Below are 18392 nucleotides of genomic sequence, written 5' to 3'. Positions count from 1 at the left end.
TGTAGCTTTTATTAAAAGACTTACAAACTGCAAGCTAAAAATATCTAATACAGAATGAAACGTGACACAAGAACATAATTATTTACAGAAAAAGTTAAATACAATAAAATGATCAGATTCTAATCAGAAATCTATCATTTTCAGTGAAAATTTCTATTTTATTTTTGTAACCCTTAAAACACTTATTGTGCCTGGATGCAAACAAAAACATCAATGTGTACACTTTTATTTGTAATCCATGCAAATGTCTAGTTCTCAATACCTGATATATTATTCAAGTACTTCCCTCATGCCTGCCTATTCCAGCAAATGTGAGGAAATGATGCGGGGACTATTGAATGGAGCACCATATTTATAAGACCCCTTTCTGTCTCTACCATTTTGAGGTCATCAGAACAAAAACTTCTTATCTTACATGAGTGGGTTCACAAGCGGTTTACCTGTAGTGGTGGCGCCAGGAATCTTTTTCCGGGAGGGGCATTGAGGGGCAAAGTGAATCATGTATCGGGGGAGGAAATCAACAAATTTTATGCAAAAGGTGAAATTTTTGTAATTTTGGGTTTTTACTGGGGGAAACAGGGGGCAAGAGTTCTGACTGGGGGCATTTTTCCCCTCATGCCCCCCCCCCCGTGGCCCCACCACTGTTTACCTGCATCAAACTATTAAGACACTGGGCTTTCCAAAATTACACATCCGGTGTTTCTACAGGTCAGTTTTCGGGGGGAGGGGCATATCATACATTTTTGGTGGGTATGCTTCACCACAGTGGTATAGGAGGCGGGTCTTTTGGAGCTGATGGCGTACCGGTAAAATCGGCCCCCAATCATGGTTGGTGTCCCCTTCCATAAGATGATCGCCTCACGCTACGTACACCATGCACTGCATGGGTATGATAACATCATTATTAGGTGTTAGGTGCAGTTAAGAGTGTGATACGAATTATATCTAGTCTTGGAGTCTGTATACTACTAGCTAGTACTTCTATGGCTATAGATATAATTCCTATTACACCAACCTCGCCTAATAACTAATAGTATTTGGTGCGTTCAACGTATTGTCCAATTGGTGGGTGCCAAATTGGAGCCTTGATTTTTATGTCTCCAGACTGTGATGAGGAGTCTTCCTTGCAATGAATTTGCTCGTGAGTTTTTAAATCATTGGATTGTGAAAAGCCGGTCTTGCAATATTGGCATTTGTAAGGCTTAGAATCATTGAGATGAATTTGTTCATGATTTATTAAGCTGCTAGATATTGTGAAGCCTTTCTTGCAATAATGGCATTTGTAAGGCTCTATCTTCTCATTGCTATGAATTTGTTCATGAATTGATAGGTAACTAGGTGTTGAGAAACCCATCTTGCAATATTGGCATTTGTAAGGCTTAGAATCATTGCTATGAATTGATTCATGCTCTTGTAAGTATCTGATTTGTGAGAAGACTTTCTTGCAATATTGGCATATGTGATGAGGCGCATGGTGCATTTCATGACATCTAACCAAACAGGGTCGTGAGAAGCATTTCCCGCAATATTGGCATTTGTAAGGCTTTGTATGTGTTTCTTCATGATTTTTTAAGTCATTATGTTGTGAGAAGCCTTTTTTACAATATTGGCATTTATAAAACTTAAAATCATTACTATGAATTGGCCCATCTTGGCATTTGTCAGGCATTTTTTCATGAACTCTTAACAAACTAGGTCGTGAGAAGCCTTTCTCGCAATATTGGCATTTGTAAGGCTTTGTATGCGTGTGTTCATGGCATCTTAACGCACGAGAATGTGAGAAGCTTTTCTCGCAATATTGGCATTTGTAAGGCTTCGCATGAATTTGTTCATGATTTTTTAAATAATTGGATTGTTTAAAGCCTTTCTTGCAATATTGGCATTTGTAAGGTTTAGGGTCATTGCTATGTGTTGGTTCATAGTGGCATAGTTTGTCAGGGTTTGTATGCATTTTTTCATGACTTTCTAACAAACTAGGTTGTGAGAAGCCTTTCTCGCAATATTGGCATTTGTAAGGCTTTGTGTGCGTTTTTTCATGGCGTTTTAAATTAGTTTGTGATGAGAAGCCTCTTTTACAATATTGGCATTTGTAAGACTTCTTGCAGCGATGGTTTTTTAAATGATTGGATTGTGAGAAGCCTTTACTGCAATATTGGCATTTGTATTTACAAGGCTTCTTTGCATGAGTCTGTTCATGTGATGTGAGGTCTCCCACATGTTGAAAGTCTTTACTGCAGTGTTGGCATTTGTAAGGCCTTGCATCTTTAGTGTGAATTTGCTCATGAACATCATTTGGTAGTTTCCTTGTGTCGTACATGTATGGAGCCAGTTTCTTCTCACTGTACCAGTAACAGCATTTAATCTGTTGCTCATGACGATGGCGGTGACAGAGATATTGTCTAACATCATGGGAAAATCGTTGGCAATATTTACACTTGTAAGGTCTCAGGTAGACTTCCCATTTTGTGCGTCCTTTGAGAGAATGTGGCATATTCATTTGCATCCGATCATCTGTAAAGCCTTTCTTGCAATATTGGTATTTGTAAGGCTTTGTGTGAGTTTTTTCATGAGTTTTTAAGTTTGCAGGATGTGAGAAGCATTTCTTGCAATTTTGGCATCTGTAAGGCTTCTCTGACTGTTCATATGTTGTGAGTTCTCCCACATGTTCGAAGCCGTTATTATCATATTGTGATTTGCAACGCTTTGAATGAATTTTTTCATGATCTTTTAAGTATCTAGATTGTGAGAAGCCTTTCTTGCATTGTTGGCATTTGTAAGGCTTTGTATGAGTTTTTTCATGCTCTTTTAAGTTTCTAGATCGTGAGAAGCCTTTTTTGCAATTTTGACATCTGTAAGGCTTCTCTTTTTCTTCATGTGCCACAAGGTCTCCTACATGTTCAAAGCCTTTGTTGCAATATTGACATTTGTATGGCCTCAAATGAATTTTTTCATGATTTTGTAAATTTCTATATTGTGAGAAGCCTTTCTTGCAATATTGGCATTTGTAAGGCAGCTTCTCATCATTGATATGAATTTGTACATGATTTATGAAGCTGCTAGATAGTGTGAAGCCTTTCTTGCAAAATGGCATTTATAAAGCTCTTTTTCATGAGCTTGTTGATGTATGGTGTGGTGCCCAAAATGCTTAAAGTCTTCATTGCAGTGCTGGCATTTGTAAGGTCTCTCATCTTTAGTGTGAATTTGCTCCTGAACATCAACTGTATTATCTGTAGGAATTAGCAGTTCCTTTGGGTGGGATGGAGCTAGTTTCTTGTAGTTATACCAGTAACGATGAATCCGCTGCTCATGACGGCGTCTGTGACGCAAATGTTGTCTTAAATCATGGTAAAAGCATTTGCAGTATTTACACCTGAGAGGCCTCAGGTAGACTCCCCATTTTGAGTGTCCTTTGAGAGACTCTGCCATCTGATCTGTACAGAATAAAGAACAGAGTATAATTATACTATAATATAAAACCAAAACGACAAGAAGGGAAAGCTATTTTTAATGAGACATGGATCACTTTAGGGCATGAGTAATGGGTAAGGTTGGGAGTGAGTCCCGCCCGTGAAACCTATTACCCGGGCAGAAAATTCACTGCCTGGGTACCAGAAATTCCAAACAAGAAGAAAAAGTTTTTTTCATTTTCAGAGTGTCCCTGGGCCTAGAACTAAATGCTAGGATCATTCATGGTTGATTTAGAAAAAAAATATTAAAAAATCTTTTTTTTTGGTAAGTCAACCATGAATAATCCTAGCATTTAGCTCTAGGTCCAAAGACATTCCGAACCCCCCCCTTTTTTTTTGCAATTTCGGGTACCCGATTAACTCCCAGAAAAATGTGTCAGGTACCTGGGCATAAAAATTACCAGAAAATCCCACCCCTAGGGAGTAAACATGTGTCTATCCCCTTATTCTGCCCTTGTGTTTTATCTATACATGAAGTCGACTAGTGTGGTTGTGCGGAAAAGAAGTCTTCATTGGATATTCTAATACGTCCACCATCCATTTTTCAAAATCGCACATTATGCACAATTTGCTCAAGCGTGTCACATGAAGGGCCATTAATCATAAACGTAAAAACATGACACATTCTGCACTAGCATTACGCATAGTATAATGTATAAAAAGTACTAGCACTTATATACTATGAATACGCGTATGAGCTTGCGGGTAGATCCAGGATTTTACAAAATGGGACGGGGAGGGCCTACATGTATATATCATTTTTCAAAGTGAAGGCCTATTGGAGCCATTTCATGAACCATTTTTTCACTATTATTGTTATCGCTTAAAACAAAAATTATAAGTAGCACCTGATAAATGATAAATTTCCAAATTAATTCTTATAAAAAGTTCTGCCCCCGAGTAAAATGTCCAAATAGCGCACCAAAATTGCTTGCTTCTTCTTGGCATTCCAATAATCGGGGTGTGAGAGGCCTGAGACAAAAAAAAGAGGAATATCACTGAAAAACAGCATAAAATCAGGGTAAATTCACCAAATATGGGGCTGAAAATAAAAGAAAATGCATACATTTTGGCAATAAAAAAGCATTTTGGCAGCTTAAAAGCTGAACTCTCACACCCCTACCTCTCCTACTTTGCCTGCCAATAAATCCTTCCCCCACCCCATTTGCACATGCCAAATTTGATGGACCCAATTTCCAAACCTTTGATAGTATCTAGATTATCAAGTAGGAAATTTTGCATAATTATGTTTGTACTGTTTTTCAAAGCCTTTTTAGTTGAGCGTTTCATAAAAAGCTGCCCCATGAATGTGTGGCAAAACTCCCTTGCACCCCTTTCAACCCTCCCCTCACCCAATTTTACCATCACCAAGGGAACATAATTTGTACACAGCCTCTATTCCAATAGCCTATACTTGTGATAATGTTATGTATTTTAGTCATCATTTATCAAAAATGTGACCCGTTACAACGAATGGTACCTTATGTCGGCTACTACATGTCTCTTTTCCCTCATTGTTGGAGTAAATATTCAATCATGACAATCTGAAGTGGCGTCATTTCAAATCTTCTCCAAGTCAACGAGGTCAAATAATGTCCTCTCATTGTTAGTGGTGGCTAATACATACCTACACACATACACTACAATGTTTTTACCACTTCAAAACAGGGGTTAGCCATAGTAAAAAGACTGAAGATGTATGCCAAACATTTCTATAGATTATAAGTACAAGCGTACTATCCTCTTCAACAATAGAATTAATGATTGGTATAGAATGTGCTTGGCACTAGAAAATGAAACATGTATTACCCGACTTAAGGTACCTTTTACAGTAACAGGCCACAAATATCAGAGATGTGTAGAATATTAGTGGGCACACTTCGACAAGTGTATAAATGTAATTGCATACATGTATATATATTGCATGCGATCATTTATGGTAGAGAATCTAAAATATTTTGTTCTGTGTGCTAGTGTCAATCTGCAGTACTGTCACATACATATACATGTACACTGGACTCTTGTTGTTCATTATAACTTTTTATTGTCATTGCTTAATTTGCTCATACATTTTATATTTGTGACACGACCTGGTCCATGGGGGCCAAAGGCGGCAAATTTGAAACTGAGATAAAGGTAAAAATATGGAGTAAAAACAATAAAATACATAAGAAAATAGAAATCAAAAAACTTCATAACTTTAGAACCAAGTATGCTAGACCTATCACCTATGGTGTTTTCAGTAAATTGAGTTACTATAATTGTTATATTAAACATACAATAAGCTAACTCAATTTTCAAAAATGCCTCCTTTGGCCCCCACAGACCAGATTGTGGCACATTTTATCTAAATTTGAAAGTTAACATGGTTAATAGTTGTATGATTATTCTTGTGCTTACCATGAATGCTTATCTTGACGTTCCAGTATGAAGCTTTTCATGCCTTTTTAAGTTATTATTGTCTCATGAAGCCTCTATGGCAGTATTTACATACATACGGCTTCTCTTTGGTGTGTACCCTTTCATGTTTTTTCATCTCCCAACATGTTTTGAAGCCTTTGTTGCAGTATTGGCATTTGTAAGGTCTCTCACTAGTATGGATCATTTCATGAATTTGTAGATATCTAGCTTGTGCGAAGCCTCTCCATAATATTGACATTTATGAGGCTTCTCTTTGCTATGAATTTGTTCATGACATTTTAGGCCACTAGACGTTGTGAGCCTCTCCCGCAATATTGGCATATGTAAGGTATATCATTGGTGTGAATCCTTTCATGAATTTTAATGTACCTAAATTGTGAGAAGCCTTTTTTGCAATATTGACATTTAAATGGTTTTGTATGAGTATTCTCATGATTTTGTAAGTGACAAGATTGTGAGAAGCATTTTTTGCAATATTGGCATTTGTATGGCTTTGTATGAGTATATTCATGCCTTTTTAACTGTATAGATTTTGAGAAGCATTTCTTGCATTGTTGGCATTTGTAAGCTTTATTAATGCTATGAATTCGTTTATGATATTTTAAGTGTGTGAATCCTGAGAAGGCTTTCATGCAATACTGGCATTTATAAGGCTTGGGATCATATAAGTCATTGCTATGAATTTGTTCATGAGCTTTTATGGAGCTGGATTGTGAGCCTTTCTTGCAGGATTGGTATATGTTAGGCTTCTCCTCATTGCTATGAGTATGTTCATGATTTATCAAGTCCCTATATTGTGAGAAGTCTTTCTCACATTGTGGGCATTTGTAAGATATAATTCTATGAGTTGTTTCATGATTTTTTAAGTCCCTATATTGTGAGAAGTCTTTCTTGCATTGTAGGCATTTGTAAGACATTGTATGAGTTTTTTCATGATGAGTTGTTTCATGATTTTTTAAGTCTCTATATTGTGAGAAGTCTTTCTCACATTGTAGGCATTTGTAAGACTTCATAAATGGATGAGTTTTTTCATGATTTACTAAGTCTCTATATTTTAAGAAGTCTTCCTTGCATAGTAGGCATTTGTAAGACATTGTATGTGTTTTTTCATGATTTTTTAAGTCCCTATATTGTGAAAACTCTTTCTCACATTGTAGGCATTTGTAAGGCTCTGTATGAGTTTTTTCATGATTTATTAAGGCCCTATATTGTGAGAAATCTTTCTTGCAATATTGGCATTTGTACATGTGAGGCTTTGTATGAATTTGTTCATGTTCTTTTAAGAATCTAGATTTAGAAGCCTTTCTTGCAATATTGGCATCTGTAAGGCGTCTCTTTCTTTTCATGTGCGACAAGATCTCCAACATGTTCAAAGCCTTTGTTGCAATATTGACATTTATAAGGCTTTGTATGAATTTGTTCATGATTTATTAAGTTTCTATATTGTGAGAAACCTCTCTGACATTGTTGGCATTGGTAAGGCTTTGTATGAGTCTTTTCATGATCTTTTAAGTATCTAGTTAGTGAGAAACCTTTCTTGCAATATTGGCAAATGTACGGCTTCCCCATGCAAGTCTGATCATGCGTAGTGAGTTCTTCCACATATTTAAAGTCGTCATTGCAGTACTGGCATTTGTAAGGCCTCTCATCTTTAGTGTGAATTTCCTCATTAACAATAACATCAACTGTATTATCTGTAGGAATTGGTAGTTCCCTTGGGTGGGCTGGAGCCTGTTTGGTCTTGCAGTTATACCAGTAACAACAAATCTGCTGCTCACAACGACGGCGGTGACGGAGATATGGTCTAACATCATGGAAAAATTGTTGGCAATATTTACATTTGTAAGGCTTCAGGTAGACTTCCCATTTAGTGTGTCCTTTGAGAGACTGCGCCATATTACTTGGATCTACACATCTGTAAAGGATACAAGAAAGTACAGTCACGAACAAAAGTTTTGTCTTCTTTTAAATCAAAATTACAATCTAATATGAGTAATGGTTTATGAGCTAGGGTAATTTGAAGGGGTAGGTGTCCTGCATTGATATATGCGAAGAGGGATTCTTCCTTCTTCAGATTAATTTTGCATGGTATTGGGAGTTTTAATGAGAATATACATTTTCAGCTACATGTAGGTCAGGCAAAAATGTGAAAATATTCAGAACTTTTGCACTATACTACCTATAGACGAATCCAATGAGCCAAGTCATGGTCAGGATTTGGCCGGCCATTATTGGTTCCCCGCATGCACCAAACAGGTGTTGTGAGTGCCCAATTGGGTGGATTAAACATGCTTAAAATTTGATGTTAGATTCTTTTGTGTTGTAAACTGTCATCATTCTTTTGTCTATGTGTAACACAGGTGATAGAATGCAGTTTCACATTTTAGGTGAGATAGCTGGGTCCCTGTCGCTGCTTTGGCTGTCATTGAGGTGTAGGAATGCATGAAATTGGATTAGTCTATAAAGACCAGTGTTTGTGTGAAACAAGTCTATAGTTCCAAGCCAATGCATTAAGATGGGTTAGAGGGAGGGAGGTGTGACCTAGTGGTGTTGGTACTCAAAGTAAAATGACACTCAAGAGGAAATTAAGGCTATAGACATACATTTGTAGGCCATACAGCCTGAAAAAAGGGTGATGCTTCAGAAAGCTTACATTTGTAAGGGACAGGTCTAATTTCAAGCTGCTCTTCCTCCTGAGCATTTTGACACCTTTCGAAAAACCCATCAGACATGGGAGGGGGGTCTTTTGGCAGAAAGATGTGTGGAAAATAGGGGATGGGGAATGCTGAAAAGGTAACTTTTGGGGCTGATAAATTTGTTTTTTTTTGAGGAAAAATCCTAATAATTGATCTTTCAGGGCAGGTGTTCAAATTCGGATCTTTACAAGATTTGTTTAGTCAAACAGGATTTTTTTCTGCCAAAATATCTGCCTTAAAACAAAAGAAATGGTATCTTTAGGGGTAAACAAGAAACATGGTGGAAAACAGGGCACATGAGGCAAAAAATAGGTTTGTAAAAGCCACTCCAGTGCTATGCTAGAATCTAGTGATACAATAAGTTGTACCAACATCAACTTGAAACCCTGTTTACCAATTTTTGATGGCGAAACTGATTACTTTTACTAGATTATTTATCATTTCGATTAAAATTGACTGTCTCATAAAAACTATGTCACTACGAAAGGTACATTCTAATTGATCCATGATACATGATCCACCTTACTTTTACCACGTACCCCTACTTTAGATACATCGATGTTGTGGAGATGGCGCCCATACTCGCTGAGATCAAGATATGTGTGTTCATAAGGTTTTTAGGTTTTTAGCAAGTTTGCCCTTTGACCCATAACTTATGATCCACAGGTCTCCGAACTCGATGACTACCTACTAGTGGCAGGCCCAGGAGGGGCATGGGGGAAATTCCCCCAGTCAGAACTCATTTAATTGCCCCACCAGTAAAAGTCCAAAATTACGAAAAATTTTGCATCAATTACTCAATTTTGAGCAAAATTTGTTGATTCACCCCCCGCCCCCGCCAAAAAAAAAAAACCTGGCGCCCAATACATCCATCCTGCCATTAGATGGACACTCATACTCAATTAGATCATAGAAATAGTAGATCTCATCTAATATTTACATGATTAGATTGAGAGATATTGCATTGACAATGTTTATTTGACCATGACCCATAACACATGACCCACCTGACCACTGTCTACTTCAGTTCAGATACCTATATACTTCCTCTATAGATTGAGATATCACATTGACAAGGTTAACAATTTAAACCTATTTGACCCATGACACATGAATTCACTCCCCATTCAACCACTGTCTAACAGTTACAATGAGCAGTCAGTGAGTCCTGGTGAATATCTTCAAGAAGGTCTTGTATGAGTTTTAACATCTCGTCCAATATTTTAAACTCATAGCGCGACCAATAAATATGGGTGCAATCGATATAAAACTCGGACCACATCTGCACTGTGGGAACTTTTCCATGAATATTTACTATACTTCGTGTTCACTACCCATATGTTTGGACAACCTACCTGGGACCACTGTCCCTATTGTCCCTATTTTTTTTAATGAAAAATAATAAACATTGAAGAAATATATAGTTCAAGCAGAATGATCAGTTTTTCAACAAAAATTTTATTTTACAATATTTACACTTGTGTGAGGTTTTGGGTCTACAGACTACTCATTTTGTGTATCCTTTATATTTATTTGGAACTCATCTTCTGTAGAATTAGGTTGTTTATGCTCTGCGTACTAGTCCTTCGCTTCAACGGAAAAAGTTCCAAGTTTTGAAATATTTTCTCAAAATATCAAGAATTTCTGAACAAAAACTAGGCTTGTTTGTACTCATTTTAATGCATTTTTCATGCTGATTCCAAATATGGTCATGAAAATTTACAATTCTGAAATTTTTGAATTTAACATTTTTTTAAAAACATGTTGTCTGCAGTCGATACCAGCGTGAAGCAGGCATGAGAATTTTCAGGTTTAAACCTGAATTCAGGCTTTTTTGTTGTCCAAATATCCGCACTTTCATTTAATTTCAGCCTGTTTTTGGCCTTTTTAGCCCAATTTCACATACTTTTTCAGGCTTTTTTCAAACACTTCAGGTTTTTTCATGGATGATCATTCTCATGCCTGGTGAAGAGAGTTCGTTCATGATTTTTTGCGTCTCTTTGTGATGTGCCAATTATTGGATCTGCAGTCTGTAGGGGATGCAGAATAAAAAAATTTCATGAGTTTTTAAGTATCTAGATTGTGGGAAGCTGTTCTCGCTTTGTTGGCATTCGTATTATATGTGCTAACTATCGAGCGCTTTTGAAAACATGAAATTGTACCGCCTATTATATTGTATTCGCCTGTGAATGTGATCCCGGAAGTTGTTCCGTGTCAGTGCATTTTACTGTTGTGTCAGTTGGACAACTGCTTGGTTACTGACATGTGTTTAGAGTAGAGTATTGAAGTAATCCTGTGTGTAATTTTTGTTCATGTACAGGCTTAATAATTGGAACCCAACCAAAGAAATCTGTTGCGCTGTGAATGTGGTCCAGGAAGGTGTTGCATGTCAGTGCATTTTGCTGTTGTGTCAGTTGGACAACTGTTTGGTTACTGACCAGTGTTTAGAGTAGAGAATTGAAGTAATCCCGTGTGCAATTTTTGTTCATATTTATGGAGAGGATTTTAAGATATGACCTTGTGAAAAATTATAAGTTTCTTTTTTGGCTTAGTGTATGTTCATGATTTTTTAAATACTGAGATTGTGAGAGATCTTTCTTGCAATGTTGGCATATTTTGTAAAGCTTTGGATGAGTTTTTAATGGTCTCTTAAGTACCGTATCTAAATTGTGAGAAGTCTTTCTCGCAATCTGTCAGTTCATATGCTGTTAGCATGCCTCGAAATAAGCCAGAATTTCTGAGGGCCATTTGGGCCCTTGATCTTAAATGTTTGAGGGCCCTCACTTTTTTTTGTGGGCTCCGAATTTGGACGATTGGTTTTAAACTATAGATGAACCCCACAAAAAAGTGAGAAAAATTGCCACAAATTTTGCAGGCCATTTGGGCCCGCCAGATGTGTCTTTTGCGGGCCCTCACTGATTTTGGGGGGCCGAGGGCCCTTGGGCCCTCCTTATTTCGAGCCCTGGCTGTTAGTTCTCCCACATATTCAAAGCCTTTATTATATTGGCATTCAATTTGTAAGGCTTTGTGTGTGTTTTTCATGATGTTTTAGGTTTTTAGATTATGAGATTAGGGACTGATCCTTATTTACGATAGGGGGGATGGGCATTTTGGAAAAGAAATAGACAAAAAAATTTGTGTTCCCCCCTCGCGTCTGCTCAAAATTTTCGGATTCCCCCTTGTTTTCCTGAATTTCTCCATTTAAAACTTAACAATCGCCCCTCCTGGTTCAACAAAAAAATTTGTGTTCCCCTCCTCAAGATCCCAAAAAAATTTCGGGCTTCCTCCTCAAAATGCCCATTCCCCCCTGTTGTAAATAACGATCGCTCCCTTAAGCCTTACAATATTGGCATATGTGTAAGACTCTATTTTATGAATTGTTCATGACTTTTTAAATAATAGGATTGCAATATTGGCATTTTTTTTTGGTAAGGCCTCAGTGTAATGAGTCTTTTGTGGCAAGTCTCCCAGATGTTCAAAGTCTTAATCCTAGCAGTGCTGGCATTCAAGACGTTGTCATCGTCTTACAGTTCTTTTTCCGTTTATGATTTAAAAAGTGATTATAGTGTGAGAAGCCTTTGTAAGTCTGCTCTTTGTAATGAATGCGCTTATGATTACTCAACTGTGTGATTGATGAGAAGCCTATATTGCAATATTGGCATTGGTATGGCTTCTCAGTGTCATGAGTCTTTTCATGTGTGGCAAGGTCTCCCAAATGTGCAAAGTCTTCCTTGCAGTACCGGCATTGGTAAGACGTCATCACCGGCTTGCAGTTAATTTTTTGTTCATGATTTAAAAATTGATCATATATTGAAAAGCCCTTCTTACAATATTGGCATTTGTATGAGTTCTCTATGTTATGATAGTGTTGATGATTTTGTAAATGTATTTTATGTGAGAAGGTTATTTTGCAATATTGGCAATGGTAAAAGCAAGGCTTCTTTACTTGTACCGGTATGTAATGAGTCTGTTCATGTGTGGTAAGCTCTCCTAAATATTGAAAGTGTTCTTTGCAATACTGGCATTTGTAAGGCCTCTTCTCCTCCCTGCGTTGGATTGGGCAAGACGAAGATGGGTGAGAAATTTCTCATTAACAACAACTGTATTGTGTGTAGCAATTGTTAGTTCCCTTGGGTGAGTTAGAACCAGTTTCTTCTTGCAGTTATACCAGTAACGATGAATCTGTTGCTCATGACGACGTCTGTGACAGAGATATTGTCTATTAACATCATGGAAAAATCATTGGCAATATTTACACTTGTGAGGTCTTAGGTAGACTTCCCATTTTGTGTGTCCTGTGTGAGGTGCCATATTGGATCTGATCATCTGTAAAGGATGCAGAAGAAAGTATTTGATAAGACCAAATATTTTTAAGTCAGATCACTACATTCCAATCTAATATTGCATCTGATTGGTCAATTTTATGATATCATTACTTTAATTACCAATCAGAATGGAGCTTTGCAAATAATTCACCCCAGTGTTTTTGTGTGGTGAAATTATTCTAACAATGTTGATGATTGGTCCAATTGATAATGAAAACTTCTTTTTGGCCAATCAGCAGGTAGTTCTCAGGGGAGTGTGACCCAGCAGTGCTTGCAGTCAAATATTGAGACAAGTAAAAGGTGACGTTAAAGAAGAAAGGTATGGGTTCTAAAAAAGAGATACCAAGCTTATTATTGGATGTGCTTATTGGGGCACTTCTTCTATTCATACATGTATGATAACTGATGCTGATGATGTGTGCAATGAAGCTGATGAAGATCCTAATGGAGGTGATTGAGATGGCATTTCTTTGCAAAGTAAAGCACATCATTTTTAAGTGTTTACTCAGTTAAAAAACCACACTCACCCATCCCTTCTCCTACCCTTGCAGAAGAAAAACTAAGGTGGTTTGCGCATTATAGCTGAACCATACATGTATGAGTGTTTTCATGAGTTTTTAAAAATCCCTAATTTTGAGAAGCATTTTTTGCAATATTGACATTTGTATGGCTTTGTATGCAATTTTTTCATGACTTTTCATACCCTGCAAGATTTACATGTATTAGGGGCCTCTCATTGATATGAATTTGTTTATGATGTGATAAGTCACTATGTTCTTCAAAGTATTTCTTGCAATATTGGCATTTGTAAATATGAATTTGTTCATGATTTGTATGAGTTTTTTCATGACTTTTAATACCCTGCGATGTTTAGAAGCCTATTGCAGAATTTACATGTATCAGGGGCCTCTCATTGATATTCATGAAGTTGTTCATGATGTGATAAGCCACTATGTTCTTGAAGTATTTTTTGCAATATTGACATTTGTACACATGGCTTGCAATGTTGAGAAGTCTGGAAAGTGAAATTTGAATGGCTTTGTAATTCAAGTGATTTTTTCTTGACTTTTTAAATACCGGTACCTGAATTTTGAGAAGCCTTTTTAGCGATATGACAATATTGCAAGGCTTTGTATGGGTTTTTTCATGAGTTTTTAACACCTGAATCTTGGGAAGCCTTTTTTGCAATATTGGCATTCGTAAGGCTTCTCGTTGGTATGAATTCTTAAGTGTCTAGATCTACCTGAATTTTGAGAAGCCTTTTTAGCGATATGACAATATTGCAAGGCTTTGTATGGGTTTTTTCATGAGTTTTTAACACCTGAATCTTGGGAAGCCTTTCTTGCAATATTGACATCTGTAAAGCTTCTCCATACATGTACATGTACTTACATGTATATTATTATATGTGAGTCTGTTGATGTCTGGTGCGGTCTCCAAAATATTTGAAGTCTTCATCCCAGTATTGGCATTTGTAAGGCCTGTCTCAGCTCTCTGGTTTCCTTACTCAGGCTGGAATCTTTGGAGCCAGTTTCCTCTCACTGTAAGGGTTCTCTATACATGCACCATGATCTGAGTGTGTTCATGTACATGTATGGTGCAGTCTCCAAAATATTGAAATTCTTCATTGCAATATTTGCATTTGTAAGACTTTTCATGAGTTTTTTCATGCTTTTTTAAGTATCCAGATTTTGAGAAGTCTTTGTTGCAATATTGACATTTGTAAGGCATTGTATGAGTTTTTTCATGAACATTTAAGTATCCAGATTTTGAGAAGCCTTTGTTGCAATATTGGCAATTGTAAGGCTTTTTCATACTTGTACTACTTGTACTACATGTAGTATGAGTCAGTTCATGTATAGTACGGTCCCCAAAATATTTAAAATCTTCATCGCAATAATGGCATTTGTAAGGCCTCTTATGAGCCTGTTCATGTATGGTGCGGTCTCCAAAATATTTAAAGTCTTCATTGCAGTATTGGCATTTGTAAGGCCTCTCTGGTTTCCTTATTTGGGCTGGATCCTCGGGAACTAGTTTCTTCTTGCATTTTGTATACCAGTAACGATGAATTTGCTGCTCATGACGACGGCGGTGACAAAGGTATTGTCTAATATCATGGGAAAATTGTTGGCAATATTTACACTTGTGAGGCCTTAGGTAGACGCCCATATTATTGGTTCCTTGAGATACTGTGCCATAGCTGTAATTGATAAGAGACATATCATCTGCAAAGGATACAGAAGAAAGTACTCAGATACCAAAAGTATCGTGATGCATACTGAAGACTTTGATCCTGGGACCTCTCGCACCAAAGGCAAAGGCCAGACTTGTTCTGACCACCAATATCTGTGTTCTGAGCAACTCCAGTCACATTTTCTGGTGACTTGACTCGACATGAGTCTATCAGGAGCTCAAAATGAGTTCACGACTTGACTCAGATTTCACCATTAATGACTAATATCACAAAAGTAAAGAGATTTGTTGATTCAAATGTACTTTTAAGTGAACACCTTAAAACAGGGATGTATGAGTAACCCTGAAGAAAAAATACGGCAAATGAGGAAAAAAGCGCATAAATTTGGGCTAAAAAAACCTGAATTCTGTAAAAATACAGAAAACTACATCCCTGCTTAAAAGGGTGTTCTTAACCCTGGAATTATGGAAACTTTTAGATCTCATAACTGCTAAATTGTTGGTTTTAAGTATAAGAAATAAGCAAAGGCAAAGAATCCATTTGCGAGATCAAATTTGGGCACAAACGATCAGGCCCAGCCAAGTTATGATGTAGGCTGCCTCCACTATTGATTAAGTGAAGTTTCCTCACATAAATTACCATTGCGGTTTTAGTAATTGGACCTTTTAAAAAGCTCTCTCTCAGACCAAATCCACCAACGAAATTAAAGACTCCGCCGCACAAAAGACTCAAGGTGATGGGGAAGTAAAACGTGGTTACGGAACATCACCATCCCCTATGTCTCCTGACTTTCAGATATACTCCGCCAGATTTTTCGAGACAAAGGGGTACTTTCAGGCCCCCACACTACATCAAGTGCTAGTCCACCTTGATAAACAACTGAAGGATAAGCAAAGTAACATCGTACGCCATGTGCCTATGAAATGACCCCCTTATTTTTGGCAAATCCTACACCCAATGACCCCATTTTTTTCAGACGCCTACACTGAATGACCTCTTGAACAATAAGTCCTCAAAATTGAAATTTTGGCGGGCTTTGCGCGCATTTTGAGCAAAATAAATGAGTTTTGTCTATTTTGTACTGTAAAATTGAGTAAAAAGCTATTTTTGATTGTCAATGATGTGAAATTTTGGGCGCTCCCAGACAAAATCACCCCATTTTTGACATTGCCAACACCGAATGACCCCCCCCTTTTTTCTGAAATTTTTTACACCGATAGACCCTTAGTTTCGTACGCTGGTGGTTGCTCGAGAAATCTAGCCAAGAATTTGCTCACCAATAGCTTCACATTCTAGGCCATTGCATTCAAAATCTACTCAGATTCGCTGAAGCATGACACCGTGTAATGCAATGGAAGTTCAGAAGTAAACACAGCCGATCACAAAAGGTGATTGCATCAAAAATTTTGCTAAAATTACACTTCAGCAAAATTTTAGACTGTCCAAAATAGGCAATATCTTGCTCAAAAGATACAGTTGACTCATCGAAATAACTTTCATCCAAATTTCAACATTTTTAAAAACAGAATAAATAACCTCCGGTGCAAAAAATTGCACAGCTGTCTGACCCAAAAACGATACCAACGCACTATAGCATTGAATGCGTAACTATCGTGTGCAAATTCAAAGCTAGAGTTCTCGTGTGAGCTGGTGGGCACAGGTATGTCACTTCCATATCCCCCCCCCCTAGGGACTGCACTATGTATTTATTTTTTCGGAGGGCATGGGGGGGGGGCAAAGTGAATTTCAGGGGGGGGCAAAATCGTCAAATTTTGTGCAAAATTGCAGCAAAAACTAAAGTAGAAATTTATGTAATTTTGGGGTTTTTGGCTCAAAAGTGGAGGGGCAAACTCCGGGGGAAAACTGTTCGGGGCCAAGAAAAATATTTTTGGGGAAAATGCAAGTCAGAACTGTTGGCCCCCAGTAAAAACCCAAAATTACAAAAAATTCCACTTTTTGCCACAATTTGTGCAAAATTTGTTGATTTGTTGAACAAAATTTGTCCCCCCCAAAATCACTTTGCCCCCTCAATGCCCCTTCACCCGAAAAAATCCTGGCAGCCGCTACATGTAGGCCTATATTGTATAACCCTTAAATAATATATTGCTATCGAAATCTAGTAGAAATCGATCAAGTGTGCATGGCATCGTGTATTTGTGGAAGTTCGGAAGTCAGCCGAACACATCAGGGGTGATCTAGTTCACCACATAAACTTGTATGGCTCAAAATTCGGACCGCTCGCGAATGATGGACAGATAGTATCAGTTTGTGAATGAGGACATCGTATAAGCTTCCTTGTACTAGGGTGATCGCAAACAAAATTTTGTTAAAAATTTTGTTAAAAATATTATTGCACTTCCTCATGCAGTTTTAAAATAGGCAACATTATTTGCTCGATACAATCGACTCATCAAAAAAACATCCACAGAATATTTTAAAATAAATAAACATGTATGCGTTGTAAACAATGTTCATGGCAATCCAACGTAAACCATCAGGTGCAAATTTGAAGCTATATGTGCCCATCCACCACAAACTGGTCGTAAAGTCAGCATTTTCCAAAAAAAAATATATTAGGAATATGACCTTTGATGAACCATAACTTCACTTCCAGATGTCCGATGAAGCTGGTTGAGGTGTCATTTTAATTAAAGCTGCATGTGCACTCGTTTAAAATCTGCAATAAACAGTAAATGACCTAGGGCCGACTTTACTACCACCTCGTGGTGGATGGTCACATATGTTTAAAACAAGTGAATTGCAGTATAGCCTATAGCTGTGTATGATTGTATCTGTTTAGTGTTACAAATGTATCAGATTCATTCGTACCTACCTATTTTTCAATGTTGTTTTCTGTGTTGCAGCAGCATAAAACCGCATTGAGAGTACAGATGTGTGTAAACTAGCCAGTTCTGATCATTAACCCTGATAGATAAAGCAGCAGTATACATGCAGTACATACAATTCTAATATATTATTATTATGATGCTCAGCTCCAGACTTTTGTACAACAGTCAACAAATCCTGCTTCAGTACACAACATGTAGTACACTTCAAGCCAGCATGACTAGCTTCATCAGGTAGCAGCACAAGGTTGCCATAAAAAAATCCAGCCCAAATGGGTGGGTCATATAATAAAAAATATAGCCAAATTTTTCTCTTAACCTTCTAATAGACAAGAAACTACATAAAGTCACAGTAGCCAATGTTGAAAAATCATTCAATTATTTTTTAACCCTTGGTTTGAACAGAAAATGAGGAAATTGTTCAAAGTTGCAGGGAAAATCTG

General features: G+C 37.3%; 1 protein-coding gene and 1 long non-coding RNA gene across 2 annotated transcripts in view; one reads left to right on the top strand and one right to left on the bottom strand.

The window, feature by feature from the left end:
* The window catches only part of LOC140168002 (nephrocystin-3-like), a 279876-nt gene that overhangs the window by 238184 nt on the left and 23300 nt on the right, over positions 1-18392 (top strand).
* Positions 661-18153, bottom strand: LOC140168003 (uncharacterized). Its single transcript, XR_011861120.1, has 3 exons — positions 17937-18153; positions 5868-7803; positions 661-3431 (listed from the first exon to the last, which is right to left on the bottom strand). It is a non-coding gene; the product is annotated as an uncharacterized lncRNA (long non-coding RNA).

Source organism: Amphiura filiformis, chromosome 13 (assembly GCF_039555335.1).
Source record: "Amphiura filiformis chromosome 13, Afil_fr2py, whole genome shotgun sequence".
NCBI lineage: Eukaryota > Metazoa > Echinodermata > Ophiuroidea > Amphilepidida > Amphiuridae > Amphiura > Amphiura filiformis.
Note: the sequence above shows the minus strand (reverse complement) of the source record. Positions and strands in the feature narration are given on the sequence as shown.